The sequence below is a fragment of the Vicugna pacos genome, unplaced genomic scaffold, assembly GCF_048564905.1.
Source record: "Vicugna pacos unplaced genomic scaffold, VicPac4 scaffold_14, whole genome shotgun sequence".
Classification (NCBI taxonomy): Eukaryota; Metazoa; Chordata; class Mammalia; order Artiodactyla; family Camelidae; genus Vicugna; species Vicugna pacos.
This window is the reverse complement of record NW_027328735.1, coordinates 3905579-3912169: the sequence shown is the minus strand read 5'-3', so window position 1 is coordinate 3912169 and position 6591 is coordinate 3905579. Positions and strand designations below refer to the sequence as shown.

At 34.6% G+C, this 6591-nt stretch overlaps 1 long non-coding RNA gene across 1 annotated transcript; it reads right to left on the bottom strand.

Annotated features, from left to right (window-relative positions):
* Positions 1 to 1252: 1252 nt before the first annotated feature.
* Positions 1253 to 4550, bottom strand: LOC140692617 (uncharacterized). Its single transcript, XR_012068173.1, has 2 exons — positions 4305 to 4550; positions 1253 to 1384 (listed from the first exon to the last, which is right to left on the bottom strand). It is a non-coding gene; the product is annotated as an uncharacterized lncRNA (long non-coding RNA).
* Positions 4551 to 6591: the final 2041 nt, after the last annotated feature.

The following is a 6591-nucleotide window of genomic DNA, read 5'->3' as shown; positions in this document are numbered from 1 at the left end:
ATAGCCAGGCTATAGAAGCAAATTAATTGCTCATCAATTGATGATGGATAAAAACGATGTGTGCCTATGTTATATATATCTACCCATCAATTAACTACAGATATATCTGTATTTATATTCATATATATATATACACACATTAAACATATGTATATATGTACACATATATATATGCACACACACACATAAAAATACAATGGGTTATTACTCAGCTCTAAATAGAATAAGATTAAGTCATTTGCAACAAATAGGTAGACCAACAGGGTAATATGCTAAGTGAAATAAGTCAGAAAGAGAATGACAAATGCAGAATTGTTTTACTTATACTTGGAATTAAAACAAATGAACATAATAAAATAGAAAACGAGTTATTGATATAGATAGAAACATGTTGCTTACAATAAGGGCGGAAATGTGGTGAAGAAAAACAAATAGTTGAGGAAAATTTAGAGAGAAAATTTTCCAGTTGCAAATTAAATGAGTCAGAGACAAGAAATGAACTGTGTGGGGAATAGTCAATAACTTTGAAATAGCTTTAAATAGCAACATATCATAACTAGATTTATTCTTGTGATCAGTTTGAAATGTATTAAAAATAGCAAACAGTATGTTATGTAAGAGAAACTAACACAGAGTTAAAGAATAAACTACACTTCAAAAGCAAACAAGTACACTTATAGAAAAAAAATTAGATTTGTAGTTAACAGAGGCAGGGTTTGGGAAAGGAGAATTTGATTTTGCACTCAAATACTACAAACATCCAGCCGTAAAATAAACGTGTTCTAGGGATGCCCCGTAGAAACATGAAAATTACAATTAACACCGCTTTATGTCTTATATGAATGTTGTTAAGAGAGTAGAACATAAAGTTTCTCATCACGACCAAAACACAAATTGTATTTCTTTAAAATTGTATCTAATGAGACAATGAATTCTCCCTAAAGTTCCTATGATATTTATTTCTTGATACTTATAATCAAATCACTATCCTGTGCACCTAAACTTACACAATGTTTTATGTCAATTATATCTCAATAAAAGCAGAAGAAAAAATGGAAATTCAATGGTCATTTTTCCCCCAGGCATTTCTCATGATTGGTTTTGCAGCAAGTAAACTTGAGTCATGATATACTTATCCTAGGTAAAGATACTAATAAATAAGTGATTCTAATAAATTATACATAAAGACACTAATAAAATTAGTGTTTCACCATGCCTTAAACTTTCTACATGTTAACACCCCACTGCTTCTGTAGGCATTAAAATTTCACTCTGTGTATTCATCTGAGATTAGGGAATGGATACAAATTTAAAACTGGCTGCTCTTGCTGTGAGTGATAAAGTTCACTGTCTCTGACCAATGGTCTCAACTCCCCGACAGCATCTGTAAGAAAAGAACATGCTAGGTTGCTAAAAATCTCAGCATGGTAAAATCTCAGAACTCCTACAATTCTTAACTGTTTTACAATGGGAATGCAATACTGACAAAGACTCGATTTTGCATAACAATGTGGTGTTTTCTCTTGGTTGCATTAAGGGATGTGAGGATAATCCCTGAGATCCACAACAAACATTCTCCCTCAATGCTGGGCAAAGAGGTGTCAAGGTTCTGCATTATTAGCACTGAGGACTGCTTTCAAAATGGTTACTATGTTCACTCTATTCCAGGTAGTCCAAGGGAAGAAAGGTTATTACAATTTCTAGGTGAACGGGAATAAGTCAGTGTGTCAGATTCTATAAATTAGTCAACAGGTGTTCAAAGCCAAAAAAAGTTGTGTCAACAATGAGAATTAAAAGAAAAAACTTAGACATATGCTTAAATTAAAAAGGAGACAGAGTTCAGTGCTGGGCTCTGGGTACTGGAGAATGTATAAGCCTCAGTCCACTTCAAGGGTTCAGTGGCTTGGCCCTAGCATCTGCTCGGGATTCAATGAACAGGTAACAATTAGTATATTGGGAGAAATATAATTTACCTCCCCCTGATCTGAAGAAAATCTGGTGGCTCAATGAAACTCTTAATTCACAGAGATTCTGACAGATGAAGGGGAACAATTCACTGATGACTCAACTAAGAGAAACTTAGTTACTGCTTAAAAATCCATCTTCATACACACAAAGTGGTAGACAGATTTGTAGTATTTAGTGGGAAGTATTCAGTGGGCAGAGCTCAGAGAATAGTTTTCAAAGCACCAGCCAACTTTTGTAGTTTTGCCAATATTCTACCTTTTCCCAGGTAGAAAACTACCGATGGACAAACAAATAATATTCTTCCTTAGAATTTCTGATTTTGAAAGTAAACAGTAGCTTTTGACTAATCAGTGTAGAACCTTGTTAAGATGATCACGATAAGACCCACTGTGTGATAAGAGACCTGGAAAGTAGTGGCTGAACCATCCCATCTCAACCCTAGACTGCTAATGTAAGCAAAAACATAGCCACCATCAGGTTTCAGCTGGCAAACATAAAAGCTTGATGTTTCTGTTGTAGGAAAAACCACTACTGTCCAGACACAGTTCACCTGCTGCATGTGAGCTCTTTTCTTCTCTTGGTAAAGGTCATATTGTTGGGATATTGTCAGAACTTACCCTGGACATTGCCCATTCTCCAGAGTAACAAAGGCTTTTTTCACAACTGGTGACACATATTCAGGACTCAATTTTGCCATTCCAGTCTTATCAGCAGACACAAGCTGCATCATTGTGAGAATAAGACTTAGGCTCCCTGACTTTGCCAACAATTTTTCCAGCATTTCAGGGCATTTCACATTCTGAAAATGCTTCACCTTTTATTTTAAATTAATGGGAAATAGTCAAAGGCTTCCATGAATATTTTATATTTACTAATATCTGCAGAAAATTTGTATTCTTGCAGTTGGACAAATTTTTAATTCCACCACCCTCACCTCCTTGTAGTCCACACATTTCAGATTGCAATTTGGTTATTGAATTCGACCACCCCAACCAAGTGGCTAGTACCACTTAGATACAAACTTTGTGATGGTTAGAAGGGGCACAAGTTATGTGGGGTGTATAAACCTACATTAAATTTTTGCAATGGCACTGTCTCTTCTTGACAAAGCTCTGATTCTAAGAAGTAAATTAATCATAAGGCAGTATAGTTATCGGTATGGGGAAGAGACTCAGCTGTTTTGCGGTGGGTTGGTGATGAAAAGACATTAAAAAATCCAGCAAATGAGAATGGAATGCTTCAGACCTCTGGAGGCATGAATGAAGAAGAATATATTACTTTGTCACCTGTACCTACCTCCACTTACTGTCTCGAGTGACTAGTCTTTGGGCTATGAAAGATCTAGTATTTGGTGAAGAGTAAAGACCATAACGAAATAGTTTGAAAACCATGAGAGTTTTGTTGTTTCAAGAAAGTAGATTTTGCTTAAAGTCAACATGTATTTTTCATTCACTTAATACTTAAATTCATCCTGTGACATGTGCTGTGCTTAATGTGCTGGTATCCAAGTTAGACAAGGAAAGGGGGATAGACAGAAAACATCTGGATGAGGTGGTTTCTGTACTGAGACTGGGAAAGCCTAATTAGGTAATAAGAGGACACCCAAAGTCCAAGGATGAGCTGGAGTAAAAGTGGTGAGGTTGCAGCTTACATAGTTGACAATCTTTTGCCTGGATATATCTCCAGATACAGAGAAACATAAAGAAATGCCAAGGTAGTCAGATGCCAGATTTATAAAGAAATGAGTAAACTAAGTTGAGTTTGTTTGCTTACATTTGGAAAGGCATTAATTGCCACCCTGAGGACGTAAGCATGTCTTTGGCTTGAACACAAAAGCAACATAAATTATTGACTAGAAAATATAGTGTAGACTCTTGATGGCAAGAAATGAAAACACCAATTTCAATACTTTGAGAACAACACAAAGAAGATCATAGGTAAAATTACTTTTTAAATTCTGCCACAAACTGAATGTGCCATTTGAGACTATATCATGTGACCTTTATGATTCCAGGGATGACATAATAGAGACCATAATCCCTGGACTGCTTCCTGCATTTATTTCCTGTTCCAACCTTTCCTAACTTAACACTTTTCATACTTTCCAGGATGAGCCAGAAACCACTTAGTGATTTTCCCTTTCTCCATGTTTTAGTCTTATTCCAAATTCTTCCACTTTTTCTTCCTCCTTACAAGAAATTATTCAAATTTACTCCCATATTGCTCCATGAAATGATCACATCAATCAAATATCACTTTTTTCTTTAAATGTTAACTTAGTCTCCATTTAACACTTAACTCTATTTAAAGAAAATAAGGTAAATACAGGTACACACCTATGTTTATTGTTCAAAAGGAAAATTGCAGATATTTGCCGACATTTGCCGACATCAATTTTAGTCTTTGTTATCCTGCATAATCTGGTAGAACTCTGGTAGATAAGTTGAATTTAGGATGACGTTCATAAACTGAAAATGGCTGATAAGTCAGCTTTGAAAGAGAGGTAGCTGATGTATCACCTCTCACTGGCACTGGAAACCATGCGTTCCTTCCTGGTAGAAGTTTAGGAAAATGACCTTCATTGGCAGATATGTTGTGATATCTATTTGGAAAAGTAGAAGTCTCCACCATAAGTCCAAAATAATTTCTCTGTATTGGAGACAAGATGCTGTACTGAGAAGTAGATGTTGTAGTTGTAATGAAGTTCACAACACGGCCATTTGCTTCAGGGTAGCTGCTTTGAGAGTGCCCGTGAACACAGTTCAACTGATTTAAAATAGCATGTTGATCCACTGCAATTTATTATGGTGGTCTAACTGACCTTGATGATGGAGGAGAAAAATCACTTCTGATCGGGGTAGTTGTATCACCAATTATGTGGCTAGTAGAGGGCTTTCTTATTAGAGGCATGTTTAAATTTGCAAAAGGTAAAAATGCACTTTCTCTACTACTGTCAGCCAGAAAACAAAAATTATTATTATCCACATTATCCCCTGCTTTACAGTGTTTGTTTTTGAAATCTTGAGCCAATGAAGATACAAGAGAGGAATTTTTAATCCCAACTCTTATTTTTATTCTCAAAAGCTGCGGAAAGCCTCACTTTATATTTGGATTATGGTAGAACAGCAGCTAAAACCAAAGAGAAAAATTTTAGTAAAATTTTAAACCAAAATAGAAGACTACAATAAGGCTAACCTATAAAACATCAGATTTCACGTTTACAATGCAAAGATAATATCATCAAAATATGAACATTGCTGACTATTTTTTGAAATTCCTTATTTGTAAAATACATATTTAAGTAGTATAGTCATCAAATTTAAGAAGTTAGCATTTGCAATAACGGTGAATTCCAATTTTCACAAGCAGCTTTAATACCTTTATTTGGATTTCTGATAAGATTCATAGTTGCAAGCAAAGTTTCTCATATTATTGAATCCTTAAGGCACTGTACTCTTTTTTGGAAAAGATAAATAATTTTAGCCTTAGTAGTTTTATACAATTTTCATAATCTGGCTTTACATATATATTACCATAGATTGATGTACAAATTTCAATTTTGTATACAAGTTACCAAGTGCTAACTAAAATTTCTGAATACCTTGCTTAAAAAAGAGACTTCTTTTTCTTCTGCCAGAAAGTCAGCTAGAGAAGCAGATCTTTGAAAATGCTGCCGTAATTTACTAAACCCATTAAGGTTAAGCTGTCTAACTAAACTTTTCATACTTCCAGGTTCAAATATTCTGAAAGGGAACTTTCTGTCCAAAACTTCCTTCTTCAAGACATCTTCATCAATCACTATTGAAGCTCCATTATCATCCCATCAAATGGATTTATATTGGTCACTCCCAGCCATTTCCCAGAGTTTTCTTGGAAATGTCAGAGAATGAAAATAATTATCTTCGTCTGGTTTAGAGACACAATGTGTGTAACATGGTGTTTTTATCAAGGATTCTTCAGACAAATTCTGAAAAGCATTTTCTTCAATCATAGAACTCAAGTCCAAGTCCCCAGAGAATGTTTGATCACACAATAGAGATCTACAGGAGTTTCCTGAACCAGTTGGTCAATCTTTACGAGACACATCTTGAATTTCTGAAGAAACATGTGCCATCTCAAATAACTTTTTCTACAGCTACTTTTCAAATCTGCATGATTTTGAGCACTGCAGCTTCAAATGTTGCTTTGGCAGTCCTGCACAGATAAACTGCTGGGCCATCAAAATGGTTCTCCACCTGAGCAGTTGTGACATCACAAAACAACTGGTCTCCTAGCCACTCAAATGTAACTTTCAGCCAGTGTTTTCTTCACATTCATCCAGTTAAAATGACAAATATATGATGCTTATTTTTATAGTGTGATCTGCAAATATTATCCCCACAAAATCTTTTTAAATATTTTAATTTTGGGGTCTATGAAATAAAACAAATCCCCATACTTTTGTACACAAATTTATACTAAATTTGTAAACATAGTATAAATAATCCAAAAAATATATAAAATAATTTTAATGTTTTGGAATTTAAAGTGAAATTTGTGTAAAACCTGTACAGATATTGGATAACAATCTCATGATCATTTACAATTAAAGTGAAATATAATTTGATTTGTAAATGGAAGTAG